General features: G+C 46.0%; 6 non-coding genes across 6 annotated transcripts; all 6 read left to right on the forward strand.

Moving 5' to 3' along the window:
- Window positions 1-1,678: 1,678 nt before the first annotated feature.
- Window positions 1,679-1,869, forward strand: LOC130339578 (U2 spliceosomal RNA). Its single transcript, XR_008879925.1, has one exon. It is a non-coding gene; the product is annotated as a U2 spliceosomal RNA (small nuclear RNA).
- Window positions 1,870-3,972: 2,103 nt separating this feature from the next.
- On the forward strand, window positions 3,973-4,163 carry LOC130339636 (U2 spliceosomal RNA). The gene has a single exon (XR_008879966.1). It is a non-coding gene; the product is annotated as a U2 spliceosomal RNA (small nuclear RNA).
- A 2,091-nt stretch (window positions 4,164-6,254) lies between these two features.
- On the forward strand, window positions 6,255-6,445 carry LOC130339637 (U2 spliceosomal RNA). The gene has a single exon (XR_008879967.1). It is a non-coding gene; the product is annotated as a U2 spliceosomal RNA (small nuclear RNA).
- Window positions 6,446-8,539: 2,094 nt separating this feature from the next.
- Window positions 8,540-8,730, forward strand: LOC130339638 (U2 spliceosomal RNA). The gene has a single exon (XR_008879968.1). It is a non-coding gene; the product is annotated as a U2 spliceosomal RNA (small nuclear RNA).
- A 2,086-nt stretch (window positions 8,731-10,816) lies between these two features.
- On the forward strand, window positions 10,817-11,007 carry LOC130339641 (U2 spliceosomal RNA). The gene has a single exon (XR_008879970.1). It is a non-coding gene; the product is annotated as a U2 spliceosomal RNA (small nuclear RNA).
- A 2,086-nt stretch (window positions 11,008-13,093) lies between these two features.
- LOC130339642 (U2 spliceosomal RNA) lies at window positions 13,094-13,284 on the forward strand. The gene has a single exon (XR_008879971.1). It is a non-coding gene; the product is annotated as a U2 spliceosomal RNA (small nuclear RNA).
- Window positions 13,285-15,000: the final 1,716 nt, after the last annotated feature.

Raw genomic sequence — 15,000 nt, forward strand, 5'->3', positions numbered from 1 at the left:
TGATGGACATATGTCTTTTTTCGACCGTACTAACTATGTAACTATGTAACATAACATGGGGGGGGGGGGGGGGGGTCTCCTGGCTGTTCACACAGGTGTGTCATTGCTGTACATTGACCATGCATTGCTTCTGTGGTATTGCAAAGGCAAAGACAAATGCTTCCAGCCATCCATTGCACTAATGGATTGGTCATCAGCTGGCTGTCTATGTCCCGCATCAATATAGACCAAAGTACAGAGGGTTAGGCTATGCTATTGTGCACCTACCTGATGCATCAGAAGGTGCGAGGCCCTTGCTAAATTCTGTGCACAGACTTTGAGATCTATGCTTTAGACTGTATCTAAACCTGCTCCAACATGGACTGACATTCTGGCCTACTTTCAGCCGATGCGACTTGTCTGTCGCTGAACAGTCGCTTTTTATGTATTCAGCACCTATGTATAATGTTGTAAAAATGCTCTAGAAGCTAAAGTCGCAGAAATGTCACACATATTTGGCCTGCAACTTTCTGTGCGACAAATTCAGACAGGAAAAATCAGTATAAATCCTTAGAAAATTATCCCCCAGTGTCTCCATCTGCTGGCGGTATTGAATAAGCATTGCTGCACTGATGGGGTATGCATTAGACGAAAAAAAAGAAGAAAAAGAAGAATAATACGCCCAGAAAAGAGGCGAAATGGAGAAAAACGTAAAAAAACGTGAAAAAAAAGTAAGAGGAAGAGAAGGGAAAAAAAGGTGGAAATGGGTTTAAAAGTGATTTCGGCGGAGAATATATATATATATATATATATATATATATATATATGCGCACACACACACATAGATATAAACTTATTCTCCGTTGAGATATTGCAGCCGCTGCTGTGTCCAGGCCCAGGAGCCTTAGCACTGTGCTGTGATGTCACTCAATACCACTGACATCACTAGGTGTAAACAACATCTCTCCTTTGCTGTGTATGTGACTATGGAGCTGTTTGGTGATGTCGTCTATTACGGCCTTCATAGAAGCAACAGGAGATTGTTGCATCCATCTTGAACCCTCAGAACTACAGTGCTATGATGTCACTCACTTCCACAGGCCTTGCAGAGTGTAAACAACAACAACCCAGCTTTGTTGTGTATGTAACCAAAGGGATTTGTGATGTCACCTAGAACCTTCACAGCAGCGACAGCTTTATGAGGAGCATCAGCACTGCTCTGCCTGAGCAGAACCATCACCGCCATAGGTTGTCAAATAACCCGGATTTAACCCACACAGGTAAGTCCAATGGGGTGCAGGCATGTCCTCTATGCTTACAGCTTCCCGTGGGTGTTGGTTTGATACCGTTTGGGGACAGCCAAGGAGGCATCTGCAGGCAACAAAGGTAGGTGTGTGCTTGTGTGTGTGTTTCCTATGCAGATCCTAAGCCCAGTGTCACATGCAAGTAGGAGGAGTAAGAAGGGTTCCTGGCAAATCCGGGTTATGGATTGCATTTAAAAAGGCCCCGTGGGAGTGCAATGGGCCCCTGTCTTGCTGCTTAGCAATAATGGTATGGGTTTAGGTTCTGCTGTGTGTACTGGTGGTTGACTGCCCCCCAGCCCAGAGTGTGCATGGAAAATTGTCTGGCAGCCTCCCTGACAGCAAGCAGTGATAGTGCCCATGAAGGGGACCTTGTTGGGCCCGCCCCTTTCACGGTTATCGCTTCTCGGCCTTTTGGCTAAGATCAAGTGTAGTATCTGTTCTTATCAGTTTAATATCTGATACGTCCCCTATCTGGGGACCATATATTAAATGGATTTTTGAGAACGGGGGCCGATTTCGAAGCTTGCTTCCGTCGCCCTATGCATTGACCCGATATGGCAGTATCTTCGGGTACAGTGCACTACCCCCTTACAGGGTTAAAAAGAAAGATTCCTACTTTCATTGCTACCTGCTTGCTGGCTAGCCAGCTAGCCAGCCCTGTGGGCCTTGCTGCTGCTGCAGCCAAAAAACAAAAGGTGGTGCTGCTGCTGCTTCTGCTGCTTCTGCTTCTGCTTGTGTCTGGCCCCTGTTGGAGCGTCCAGGCACAGGACTTCTGCTGCTGCTGACTAAATGGCCTCCTTAATTGGATCATTTGAGTAGCCAGCACACCTGTGCAGGTAGGGCATGACATGATAGGCAGCTGCCTTGATAGCGGGTGGGTGCTGAATGTTCCTAATTGACAAAATAAGATTAATGCTTATGAAGAAATATAAAATCTCATCCCTTCCCCAATATCGCGCCACACCCCTACCCCTTAATTCCCTGGTTGAACGTGATGGACATATGTCTTTTTTCGACCGTACTAACTATGTAACTATGTAACATAACATGGGGGGGGGGGGGGGGGGGGTCTCCTGGCTGTTCACACAGGTGTGTCATTGCTGTACATTGACCATGCATTGCTTCTGTGGTATTGCAAAGGCAAAGACAAATGCTTCCAGCCATCCATTGCACTAATGGATTGGTCATCAGCTGGCTGTCTATGTCCCGCATCAATATAGACCAAAGTACAGAGGGTTAGGCTATGCTATTGTGCACCTACCTGATGCATCAGAAGGTGCGAGGCCCTTGCTAAATTCTGTGCACAGACTTTGAGATTTATGCTTTAGACTGTATCTAAACCTGCTCCAACATGGACTGACATTCTGGCCTACTTTCAGCCGATGCGACTTGTCTGTCGCTGAACAGTCGCTTTTTATGTATTCAGCACCTATGTATAATGTTGTAAAAATGCTCTAGAAGCTAAAGTCGCAGAAATGTCACACATATTTGGCCTGCAACTTTCTGTGCGACAAATTCAGACAGGAAAAATCAGTATAAATCCTTAGAAAATTATCCCCCAGTGTCTCCATCTGCTGGCGGTATTGAATAAGCATTGCTGCACTGATGGGGTATGCATTAGACGAAAAAAAAGAAGAAAAAGAAGAATAATACGCCCAGAAAAGAGGCGAAAAGGAGAAAAACGTAAAAAAACGTGAAAAAAAAGTAAGAGGAAGAGAAGGGAAAAAAAGGTGGAAATGGGTTTAAAAGTGATTTTGGCGGAGAAATATATATATATATATATATATATATATATATATATATATATATATATATATGCGCACACACACACATAGATATAAACGTATTCTCCGTTGAGATATTGCAGCCGCTGCTGTGTCCAGGCCCAGGAGCCTTAGCACTGTGCTGTGATGTCACTCAATACCACTGACATCACTAGGTGTAAACAACATCTCTCCTTTGCTGTGTATGTGACTATGGAGCTGTTTGGTGATGTCGTCTATTACGGCCTTCATAGAAGCAACAGGAGATTGTTGCATCCATCTTGAACCCTCAGAACTACAGTGCTATGATGTCACTCACTTCCACAGGCCTTGCAGAGTGTAAACAACAACAACCCAGCTTTGTTGTGTATGTAACCAAAGGGATTTGTGATGTCACCTAGAACCTTCACAGCAGCGACAGCTTTATGAGGAGCATCAGCACTGCTCTGCCTGAGCAGAACCATCACCGCCATAGGTTGTCAAATAACCCGGATTTAACCCACACAGGTAAGTCCAATGGGGTGCAGGCATGTCCTCTATGCTTACAGCTTCCCGTGGGTGTTGGTTTGATACCGTTTGGGGACAGCCAAGGAGGCATCTGCAGGCAACAAAGGTAGGTGTGTGCTTGTGTGTGTGTTTCCTATGCAGATCCTAAGCCCAGTGTCACATGCAAGTAGGAGGAGTAAGAAGGGTTCCTGGCAAATCCGGGTTATGGATTGCATTTAAAAAGGCCCCGTGGGAGTGCAATGGGCCCCTGTCTTGCTGCTTAGCAATAATGGCATGGGTTTAGGTTCTGCTGTGTGTACTGGTGGTTGACTGCCCCCCAGCCCAGAGTGTGCATGGAAAATTGTCTGGCAGCCTCCCTGACAGCAAGCAGTGATAGTGCCCATGAAGGGGACCTTGTTGGGCCCGCCCCTTTCACGGTTATCGCTTCTCGGCCTTTTGGCTAAGATCAAGTGTAGTATCTGTTCTTATCAGTTTAATATCTGATACGTCCCCTATCTGGGGACCATATATTAAATGGATTTTTGAGAACGGGGGCCGATTTCGAAGCTTGCTTCCGTCGCCCTATGCATTGACCCGATATGGCAGTATCTTCGGGTACAGTGCACCACCCCCTTACAGGGTTAAAAAGAAAGATTCCTACTTTCATTGCTACCTGCTTGCTGGCTAGCCAGCTAGCCAGCCCTGTGGGCCTTGCTGCTGCTGCAGCCAAAAAACAAAAGGTGGTGCTGCTGCTGCTTCTGCTGCTTCTGCTTCTGCTTGTGTCTGGCCCCTGTTGGAGCGTCCAGGCACAGGACTTCTGCTGCTGCTGACTAAATGGCCTCCTTAATTGGATCATTTGAGTAGCCAGCACACCTGTGCAGGTAGGGCATGACATGATAGGCAGCTGCCTTGATAGCGGGTGGGTGCTGAATGTTCCTAATTGACAAAATAAGATTAATGCTTATGAAGAAATATAAAATCTCATCCCTTCCCCAATATCGCGCCACACCCCTACCCCTTAATTCCCTGGTTGAACGTGATGGACATATGTCTTTTTTCGACCGTACTAACTATGTAACTATGTAACATAACATGGGGGGGGGGGGAAGGGGGGTCTCCTGGCTGTTCACACAGGTGTGTCATTGCTGTACATTGACCATGCATTGCTTCTGTGGTATTGCAAAGGCAAAGACAAATGCTTCCAGCCATCCATTGCACTAATGGATTGGTCATCAGCTGGCTGTCTATGTCCCGCATCAATATAGACCAAAGTACAGAGGGTTAGGCTATGCTATTGTGCACCTACCTGATGCATCAGAAGGTGCGAGGCCCTTGCTAAATTCTGTGCACAGACTTTGAGATCTATGCTTTAGACTGTATCTAAACCTGCTCCAACATGGACTGACATTCTGGCCTACTTTCAGCCGATGCGACTTGTCTGTCGCTGAACAGTCGCTTTTTATGTATTCAGCACCTATGTATAATGTTGTAAAAATGCTCTAGAAGCTAAAGTCGCAGAAATGTCACACATATTTGGCCTGCAACTTTCTGTGCGACAAATTCAGACAGGAAAAATCAGTATAAATCCTTAGAAAATTATCCCCCAGTGTCTCCATCTGCTGGCGGTATTGAATAAGCATTGCTGCACTGATGGGGTATGCATTAGACGAAAAAAAAGAAGAAAAAGAAGAATAATACGCCCAGAAAAGAGGCGAAAAGGAGAAAAACGTAAAAAAACGTGAAAAAAAAGTAAGAGGAAGAGAAGGGAAAAAAAGGTGGAAATGGGTTTAAAAGTGATTTCGGCGGAGAAATATATATATATATATATATATATATATATATATATATATGCGCACACACACACATAGATATAAACGTATTCTCCGTTGAGATATTGCAGCCGCTGCTGTGTCCAGGCCCAGGAGCCTTAGCACTGTGCTGTGATGTCACTCAATACCACTGACATCACTAGGTGTAAACAACATCTCTCCTTTGCTGTGTATGTGACTATGGAGCTGTTTGGTGATGTCGTCTATTACGGCCTTCATAGAAGCAACAGGAGATTGTTGCATCCATCTTGAACCCTCAGAACTACAGTGCTATGATGTCACTCACTTCCACAGGCCTTGCAGAGTGTAAACAACAACAACCCAGCTTTGTTGTGTATGTAACCAAAGGGATTTGTGATGTCACCTAGAACCTTCACAGCAGCGACAGCTTTATGAGGAGCATCAGCACTGCTCTGCCTGAGCAGAACCATCACCGCCATAGGTTGTCAAATAACCCGGATTTAACCCACACAGGTAAGTCCAATGGGGTGCAGGCATGTCCTCTATGCTTACAGCTTCCCGTGGGTGTTGGTTTGATACCGTTTGGGGACAGCCAAGGAGGCATCTGCAGGCAACAAAGGTAGGTGTGTGCTTGTGTGTGTGTTTCCTATGCAGATCCTAAGCCCAGTGTCACATGCAAGTAGGAGGAGTAAGAAGGGTTCCTGGCAAATCCGGGTTATGGATTGCATTTAAAAAGGCCCCGTGGGAGTGCAATGGGCCCCTGTCTTGCTGCTTAGCAATAATGGTATGGGTTTAGGTTCTGCTGTGTGTACTGGTGGTTGACTGCCCCCCAGCCCAGAGTGTGCATGGAAAATTGTCTGGCAGCCTCCCTGACAGCAAGCAGTGATAGTGCCCATGAAGGGGACCTTGTTGGGCCCGCCCCTTTCACGGTTATCGCTTCTCGGCCTTTTGGCTAAGATCAAGTGTAGTATCTGTTCTTATCAGTTTAATATCTGATACGTCCCCTATCTGGGGACCATATATTAAATGGATTTTTGAGAACGGGGGCCGATTTCGAAGCTTGCTTCCGTCGCCCTATGCATTGACCCGATATGGCAGTATCTTCGGGTACAGTGCACCACCCCCTTACAGGGTTAAAAAGAAAGATTCCTACTTTCATTGCTACCTGCTTGCTGGCTAGCCAGCTAGCCAGCCCTGTGGGCCTTGCTGCTGCTGCAGCCAAAAAACAAAAGGTGGTGCTGCTGCTGCTTCTGCTGCTTCTGCTTCTGCTTGTGTCTGGCCCCTGTTGGAGCGTCCAGGCACAGGACTTCTGCTGCTGCTGACTAAATGGCCTCCTTAATTGGATCATTTGAGTAGCCAGCACACCTGTGCAGGTAGGGCATGACATGATAGGCAGCTGCCTTGATAGCGGGTGGGTGCTGAATGTTCCTAATTGACAAAATAAGATTAATGCTTATGAAGAAATATAAAATCTCATCCCTTCCCCAATATCGCGCCACACCCCTACCCCTTAATTCCCTGGTTGAACGTGATGGACATATGTCTTTTTTCGACCGTACTAACTATGTAACTATGTAACATAACATGGGGGGGGGGGGGGGTCTCCTGGCTGTTCACACAGGTGTGTCATTGCTGTACATTGACCATGCATTGCTTCTGAGGTATTGCAAAGGCAAAGACAAATGCTTCCAGCCATCCATTGCACTAATGGATTGGTCATCAGCTGGCTGTCTATGTCCCGCATCAATATAGACCAAAGTACAGAGGGTTAGGCTATGCTATTGTGCACCTACCTGATGCATCAGAAGGTGCGAGGCCCTTGCTAAATTCTGTGCACAGACTTTGAGATCTATGCTTTAGACTGTATCTAAACCTGCTCCAACATGGACTGACATTCTGGCCTACTTTCAGCCGATGCGACTTGTCTGTCGCTGAACAGTCGCTTTTTATGTATTCAGCACCTATGTATAATGTTGTAAAAATGCTCTAGAAGCTAAAGTCGCAGAAATGTCACACATATTTGGCCTGCAACTTTCTGTGCGACAAATTCAGACAGGAAAAATCAGTATAAATCCTTAGAAAATTATCCCCCAGTGTCTCCATCTGCTGGCGGTATTGAATAAGCATTGCTGCACTGATGGGGTATGCATTAGACGAAAAAAAAGAAGAAGAAGAAGAAGAATACGCCCAGAAAAGAGGCGAAAAGGAGAAAAACGTAAAAAAACGTGAAAAAAAAGTAAGAGGAAGAGAAGGGAAAAAAAGGTGGAAATGGGTTTAAAAGTGATTTCGGCGGAGAAATATATATATATATATATATATATATATATATATATATATATATATATGCGCACACACACACATAGATATAAACGTATTCTCCGTTGAGATATTGCAGCCGCTGCTGTGTCCAGGCCCAGGAGCCTTAGCACTGTGCTGTGATGTCACTCAATACCACTGACATCACTAGGTGTAAACAACATCTCTCCTTTGCTGTGTATGTGACTATGGAGCTGTTTGGTGATGTCGTCTATTACGGCCTTCATAGAAGCAACAGGAGATTGTTGCATCCATCTTGAACCCTCAGAACTACAGTGCTATGATGTCACTCACTTCCACAGGCCTTGCAGAGTGTAAACAACAACAACCCAGCTTTGTTGTGTATGTAACCAAAGGGATTTGTGATGTCACCTAGAACCTTCACAGCAGCGACAGCTTTATGAGGAGCATCAGCACTGCTCTGCCTGAGCAGAACCATCACCGCCATAGGTTGTCAAATAACCCGGATTTAACCCACACAGGTAAGTCCAATGGGGTGCAGGCATGTCCTCTATGCTTACAGCTTCCCGTGGGTGTTGGTTTGATACCGTTTGGGGACAGCCAAGGAGGCATCTGCAGGCAACAAAGGTAGGTGTGTGCTTGTGTGTGTGTTTCCTATGCAGATCCTAAGCCCAGTGTCACATGCAAGTAGGAGGAGTAAGAAGGGTTCCTGGCAAATCCGGGTTATGGATTGCATTTAAAAAGGCCCCGTGGGAGTGCAATGGGCCCCTGTCTTGCTGCTTAGCAATAATGGTATGGGTTTAGGTTCTGCTGTGTGTACTGGTGGTTGACTGCCCCCCAGCCCAGAGTGTGCATGGAAAATTGTCTGGCAGCCTCCCTGACAGCAAGCAGTGATAGTGCCCATGAAGGGGACCTTGTTGGGCCCGCCCCTTTCACGGTTATCGCTTCTCGGCCTTTTGGCTAAGATCAAGTGTAGTATCTGTTCTTATCAGTTTAATATCTGATACGTCCCCTATCTGGGGACCATATATTAAATGGATTTTTGAGAACGGGGGCCGATTTCGAAGCTTGCTTCCGTCGCCCTATGCATTGACCCGATATGGCAGTATCTTCGGGTACAGTGCACCACCCCCTTACAGGGTTAAAAAGAAAGATTCCTACTTTCATTGCTACCTGCTTGCTGGCTAGCCAGCTAGCCAGCCCTGTGGGCCTTGCTGCTGCTGCAGCCAAAAAACAAAAGGTGGTGCTGCTGCTGCTTCTGCTGCTTCTGCTTCTGCTTGTGTCTGGCCCCTGTTGGAGCGTCCAGGCACAGGACTTCTGCTGCTGCTGACTAAATGGCCTCCTTAATTGGATCATTTGAGTAGCCAGCACACCTGTGCAGGTAGGGCATGACATGATAGGCAGCTGCCTTGATAGCGGGTGGGTGCTGAATGTTCCTAATTGACAAAATAAGATTAATGCTTATGAAGAAATATAAAATCTCATCCCTTCCCCAATATCGCGCCACACCCCTACCCCTTAATTCCCTGGTTGAACGTGATGGACATATGTCTTTTTTCGACCGTACTAACTATGTAACTATGTAACATAACATGGGGGGGGGGGGGGGGGGGGGTCTCCTGGCTGTTCACACAGGTGTGTCATTGCTGTACATTGACCATGCCATTGCTTCTGTGGTATTGCAAAGGCAAAGACAAATGCTTCCAGCCATCCATTGCACTAATGGATTGGTCATCAGCTGGCTGTCTATGTCCCGCATCAATATAGACCAAAGTACAGAGGGTTAGGCTATGCTATTGTGCACCTACCTGATGCATCAGAAGGTGCGAGGCCCTTGCTAAATTCTGTGCACAGACTTTGAGATCTATGCTTTAGACTGTATCTAAACCTGCTCCAACATGGACTGACATTCTGGCCTACTTTCAGCCGATGCGACTTGTCTGTCGCTGAACAGTCGCTTTTTATGTATTCAGCACCTATGTATAATGTTGTAAAAATGCTCTAGAAGCTAAAGTCGCAGAAATGTCACACATATTTGGCCTGCAACTTTCTGTGCGACAAATTCAGACAGGAAAAATCAGTATAAATCCTTAGAAAATTATCCCCCAGTGTCTCCATCTGCTGGCGGTATTGAATAAGCATTGCTGCACTGATGGGGTATGCATTAGACGAAAAAAAAGAAGAAAAAGAAGAATAATACGCCCAGAAAAGAGGCGAAAAGGAGAAAAACGTAAAAAAACGTGAAAAAAAAGTAAGAGGAAGAGAAGGGAAAAAAAGGTGGAAATGGGTTTAAAAGTGATTTCGGCGGAGAAATATATATATATATATATATATATATATATATATGCGCACACACACACATAGATATAAACATATTCTCCGTTGAGATATTGCAGCCGCTGCTGTGTCCAGGCCCAGGAGCCTTAGCACTGTGCTGTGATGTCACTCAATACCACTGTCATCACTAGGTGTAAACAACATCTCTCCTTTGCTGTGTATGTGACTATGGAGCTGTTTGGTGATGTCGTCTATTACGGCCTTCATAGAAGCAACAGGAGATTGTTGCATCCATCTTGAACCCTCAGAACTACAGTGCTATGATGTCACTCACTTCCACAGGCCTTGCAGAGTGTAAACAACAACAACCCAGCTTTGTTGTGTATGTAACCATAGGGATTGTGATGTCACCTAGAACCTTCACAGCAGCGACAGCTTTATGAGGAGCATCAGCACTGCTCTGCCTGAGCAGAACCATCACCGCCATAGGTTGTCAAATAACCCGGATTTAACCCACACAGGTAAGTCCAATGGGGTGCAGGCATGTCCTCTATGCTTACAGCTTCCCGTGGGTGTTGGTTTGATATCGTTTGGGGACAGCCAAGGAGGCATCTGCAGGCAACAAAGGTAGGTGTGTGCTTGTGTGTGTGTTTCCTATGCAGATCCTAAGCCCAGTGTCACATGCAAGTAGGAGGAGTAAGAAGGGTTCCTGGCAAATCCGGGTTATGGATTGCATTTAAAAAGGCCCCGTGGGAGTGCAATGGGCCCCTGTCTTGCTGCTTAGCAATAATGGTATGGGTTTAGGTTCTGCTGTGTGTACTGGTGGTTGACTGCCCCCCAGCCCAGAGTGTGCATGGAAAATTGTCTGGCAGCCTCCCTGACAGCAAGCAGTGATAGTGCCCATGAAGGGGACCTTGTTGGGCCCGCCCCTTTCACGGTTATCGCTTCTCGGCCTTTTGGCTAAGATCAAGTGTAGTATCTGTTCTTATCAGTTTAATATCTGATACGTCCCCTATCTGGGGACCATATATTAAATGGATTTTTGAGAACGGGGGCCGATTTCGAAGCTTGCTTCCGTCGCCCTATGCATTGACCCGATATGGCAGTATCTTCGGGTACAGTGCACCACCCCCTTACAGGGTTAAAAAGAAAGATTCCTACTTTCATTGCTACCTGCTTGCTGGCTAGCCAGCTAGCCAGCCCTGTGGGCCTTGCTGCTGCTGCAGCCAAAAAACAAAAGGTGGTGCTGCTGCTGCTTCTGCTGCTTCTGCTTCTGCTTGTGTCTGGCCCCTGTTGGAGCGTCCAGGCACAGGACTTCTGCTGCTGCTGACTAAATGGCCTCCTTAATTGGATCATTTGAGTAGCCAGCACACCTGTGCAGGTAGGGCATGACATGATAGGCAGCTGCCTTGATAGCGGGTGGGTGCTGAATGTTCCTAATTGACAAAATAAGATTAATGCTTATGAAGAAATATAAAATCTCATCCCTTCCCCAATATCGCCCCACACCCCTACCCCTTAATTCCCTGGTTGAACGTGATGGACATATGTCTTTTTTCGACCGTACTAACTATGTAACTATGTAACATAACATGGGGGGGGGGGGTCTCCTGGCTGTTCACACAGGTGTGTCATTGCTGTACATTGACCATGCATTGCTTCTGTGGTGTTGCAAAGGCAAAGACAAATGCTTCCAGCCATCCATTGCACTAATGGATTGGTCATCAGCTGGCTGTCTATGTCCCGCATCAATATAGACCAAAGTACAGAGGGTTAGGCTATGCTATTGTGCACCTACCTGATGCATCAGAAGGTGCGAGGCCCTTGCTAAATTCTGTGCACAGACTTTGAGATCTATACTTTAGACTGTATCTAAACCTGCTCCAACATGGACTGACATTCTGGCCTACTTTCAGCCGATGCGACTTGTCTGTCGCTGAACAGTCGCTTTTTATGTATTCAGCACCTATGTTTAATGTTGTAAAAATGCTCTAGAAGCTAAAGTCGCAGAAATGTCACACATATTTGGCCTGCAACTTTCTGTGCGACAAATTCAGACAGGAAAAATCAGTATAAATCCTTAGAAAATTATCCCCCAGTGTCTCCATCTGCTGGCGGTATTGAATAAGCATTGCTGCACTGATGGGGTATGCATTAGACGGAAAAAAAGAAGAAAAAGAAGAATAATACGCCCAGAAAAGAGGCGAAAAGGAGAAAAACGTAAAAAAAACGTGAAAAAAAAGTAAGAGGAAGAGAAGGGAAAAAAAGGTGGAAATGGGTTTAAAAGTGATTTCGGCGGAGAAATATATATATATATATATATATATATATATATATATATATATGCGCACACACACACATAGATATAAACGTATTCTCCGTTGAGATATTGCAGCCGCTGCTGTGTCCAGGCCCAGGAGCCTTAGCACTGTGCTGTGATGTCACTCAATACCACTGACATCACTAGGTGTAAACAACATCTCTCCTTTGCTGTGTATGTGACTATGGAGCTGTTTGGTGATGTCGTCTATTACGGCCTTCATAGAAGCAACAGGAGATTGTTGCATCCATCTTGAACCCTCAGAACTACAGTGCTATGATGTCACTCACTTCCACAGGCCTTGCAGAGTGTAAACAACAACAACCCAGCTTTGTTGTGTATGTAACCAAAGGGATTTGTGATGTCACCTAGAACCTTCACAGCAGCGACAGCTTTATGAGGAGCATCAGCACTGCTCTGCCTGAGCAGAACCATCACCGCCATAGGTTGTCAAATAACCCGGATTTAACTCACACAGGTAAGTCCAATGGGGTGCAGGCATGTCCTCTATGCTTACAGCTTCCCGTGGGTGTTGGTTTGATACCGTTTGGGGACAGCCAAGGAGGCATCTGCAGGCAACAAAGGTAGGTGTGTGCTTGTGTGTGTGTTTCCTATGCAGATCCTAAGCCCAGTGTCACATGCAAGTAGGAGGAGTAAGAAGGGTTCCTGGCAAATCCGGGTTATGGATTGCATTTAAAAAGGCCCCGTGGGAGTGCAATGGGCCCCTGTCTTGCTGCTTAGCAATTATGGTATGGGTTTAGGTTCTGCTGTGTGTACTGGTGGTTGACTGCCCCCCAGCCCAGAGTGTGCATGGAAAATTGTCTGGCAGCCTCCCTGACAGCAAGCAGTGATAGTGCCCATGAAGGGGACCTTGTTGGGCCCGCCCCTTTCACGGTTATCGCTTCTCGGCCTTTTGGCTAAGATCAAGTGTAGTATCTGTTCTTATCAGTTTAATATCTGATACGTCCCCTATCTGGGGACCATATATTAAATGGATTTTTGAGAACGGGGGCCGATTTCGAAGCTTGCTTCCGTCGCCCTATGCATTGACCCGATATGGCAGTATCTTCGGGTACAGTGCACCACCCCCTTACAGGGTTAAAAAGAAAGATTCCTACTTTCATTGCTACCTGCTTGCTGGCTAGCCAGCTAGCCAGCCCTGTGGGCCTTGCTGCTGCTGCAGCCAAAAAACAAAAGGTGGTGCTGCTGCTGCTTCTGCTGCTTCTGCTTCTGCTTGTGTCTGGCCCCTGTTGGAGCGTCCAGGCACAGGACTTCTGCTGCTGCTGACTAAATGGCCTCCTTAATTGGATCATTTGAGTAGCCAGCACACCTGTGCAGGTAGGGCATGACATGATAGGCAGCTGCCTTGATAGCGGGTGGGTGCTGAATGTTCCTAATTGACAAAATAAGATTAATGCTTATGAAGAAATATAAAATCTCATCCCTTCCCCAATATCGCGCCACACCCCTACCCCTTAATTCCCTGGTTGAACGTGATGGACATATGTCTTTTTTCGACCGTACTAACTATGTAACTATGTAACATAACATGGGGGGGGGGGGGGGGGGGGGGTCTCCTGGCTGTTCACACAGGTGTGTCATTGCTGTACATTGACCATGCATTGCTTCTGTGGTATTGCAAAGGCAAAGACAAATGCTTCCAGCCATCCATTGCACTAATGGATTGGTCATCAGCTGGCTGTCTATGTCCCGCATCAATATAGACCAAAGTACAGAGGGTTAGGCTATGCTATTGTGCACCTACCTGATGCATCAGAAGGTGCGAGGCCCTTGCTAAATTCTGTGCACAGACTTTGAGATCTATGCTTTAGACTGTATCTAAACCTGCTCCAACATGGACTGACATTCTGGCCTACTTTCAGCCGATGCGACTTGTCTGTCGCTGAACAGTCGCTTTTTATGTATTCAGCACCTATGTATAATGTTGTAAAAATGCTCTAGAAGCTAAAGTCGCAGAAATGTCACACATATTTGGCCTGCAACTTTCTGTGCGACAAATTCAGACAGGAAAAATCAGTATAAATCCTTAGAAAATTATCCCCCAGTGTCTCCATCTGCTGGCGGTATTGAATAAGCATTGCTGCACTGATGGGGTATGCATTAGACGAAAAAAAAGAAGAAAAAGAAGAATAATACGCCCAGAAAAGAGGCGAAAAGGAGAAAAACGTAAAAAAACGTGAAAAAAAAGTAAGAGGAAGAGAAGGGAAAAAAAGGTGGAAATGGGTTTAAAAGTGATTTCGGCGGAGAAATATATATATATATATATATATATATATATATATATATATATATATATATGCGCACACACACACATAGATATAAACGTATTCTCCGTTGAGATATTGCAGCCGCTGCTGTGTCCAGGCCCAGGAGCCTTAGCACTGTGCTGTGATGTCACTCAATACCACTGACATCACTAGGTGTAAACAACATCTCTCCTTTGCTGTGTATGTGACTATGGAGCTGTTTGGTGATGTCGTCTATTACGGCCTTCATAGAAGCAACAGGAGATTGTTGCATCCATCTTGAACCCTCAGAACTACAGTGCTATGATGTCACTCACTTCCACAGGCCTTGCAGAGTGTAAACAACAACAACCCAGCTTTGTTGTGTATGTAACCAAAGGGATTTGTGATGTCACCTAGAACCTTCACAGCAGCGACAGCTTTATGAGGAGCATCAGCACTGCTCTGCCTGAGCAGAACCATCACCGCCATAGGTTGTCAAATAACCCGGATTTAACCCACACAGGTAAGTCCAATGGGGTGCAGGCATGTCCTCTA

The sequence above is a fragment of the Hyla sarda genome, unplaced genomic scaffold (genome assembly GCF_029499605.1).
Source record: "Hyla sarda isolate aHylSar1 unplaced genomic scaffold, aHylSar1.hap1 scaffold_546, whole genome shotgun sequence".
In the NCBI taxonomy this organism is placed as follows: domain Eukaryota; kingdom Metazoa; phylum Chordata; class Amphibia; order Anura; family Hylidae; genus Hyla; species Hyla sarda.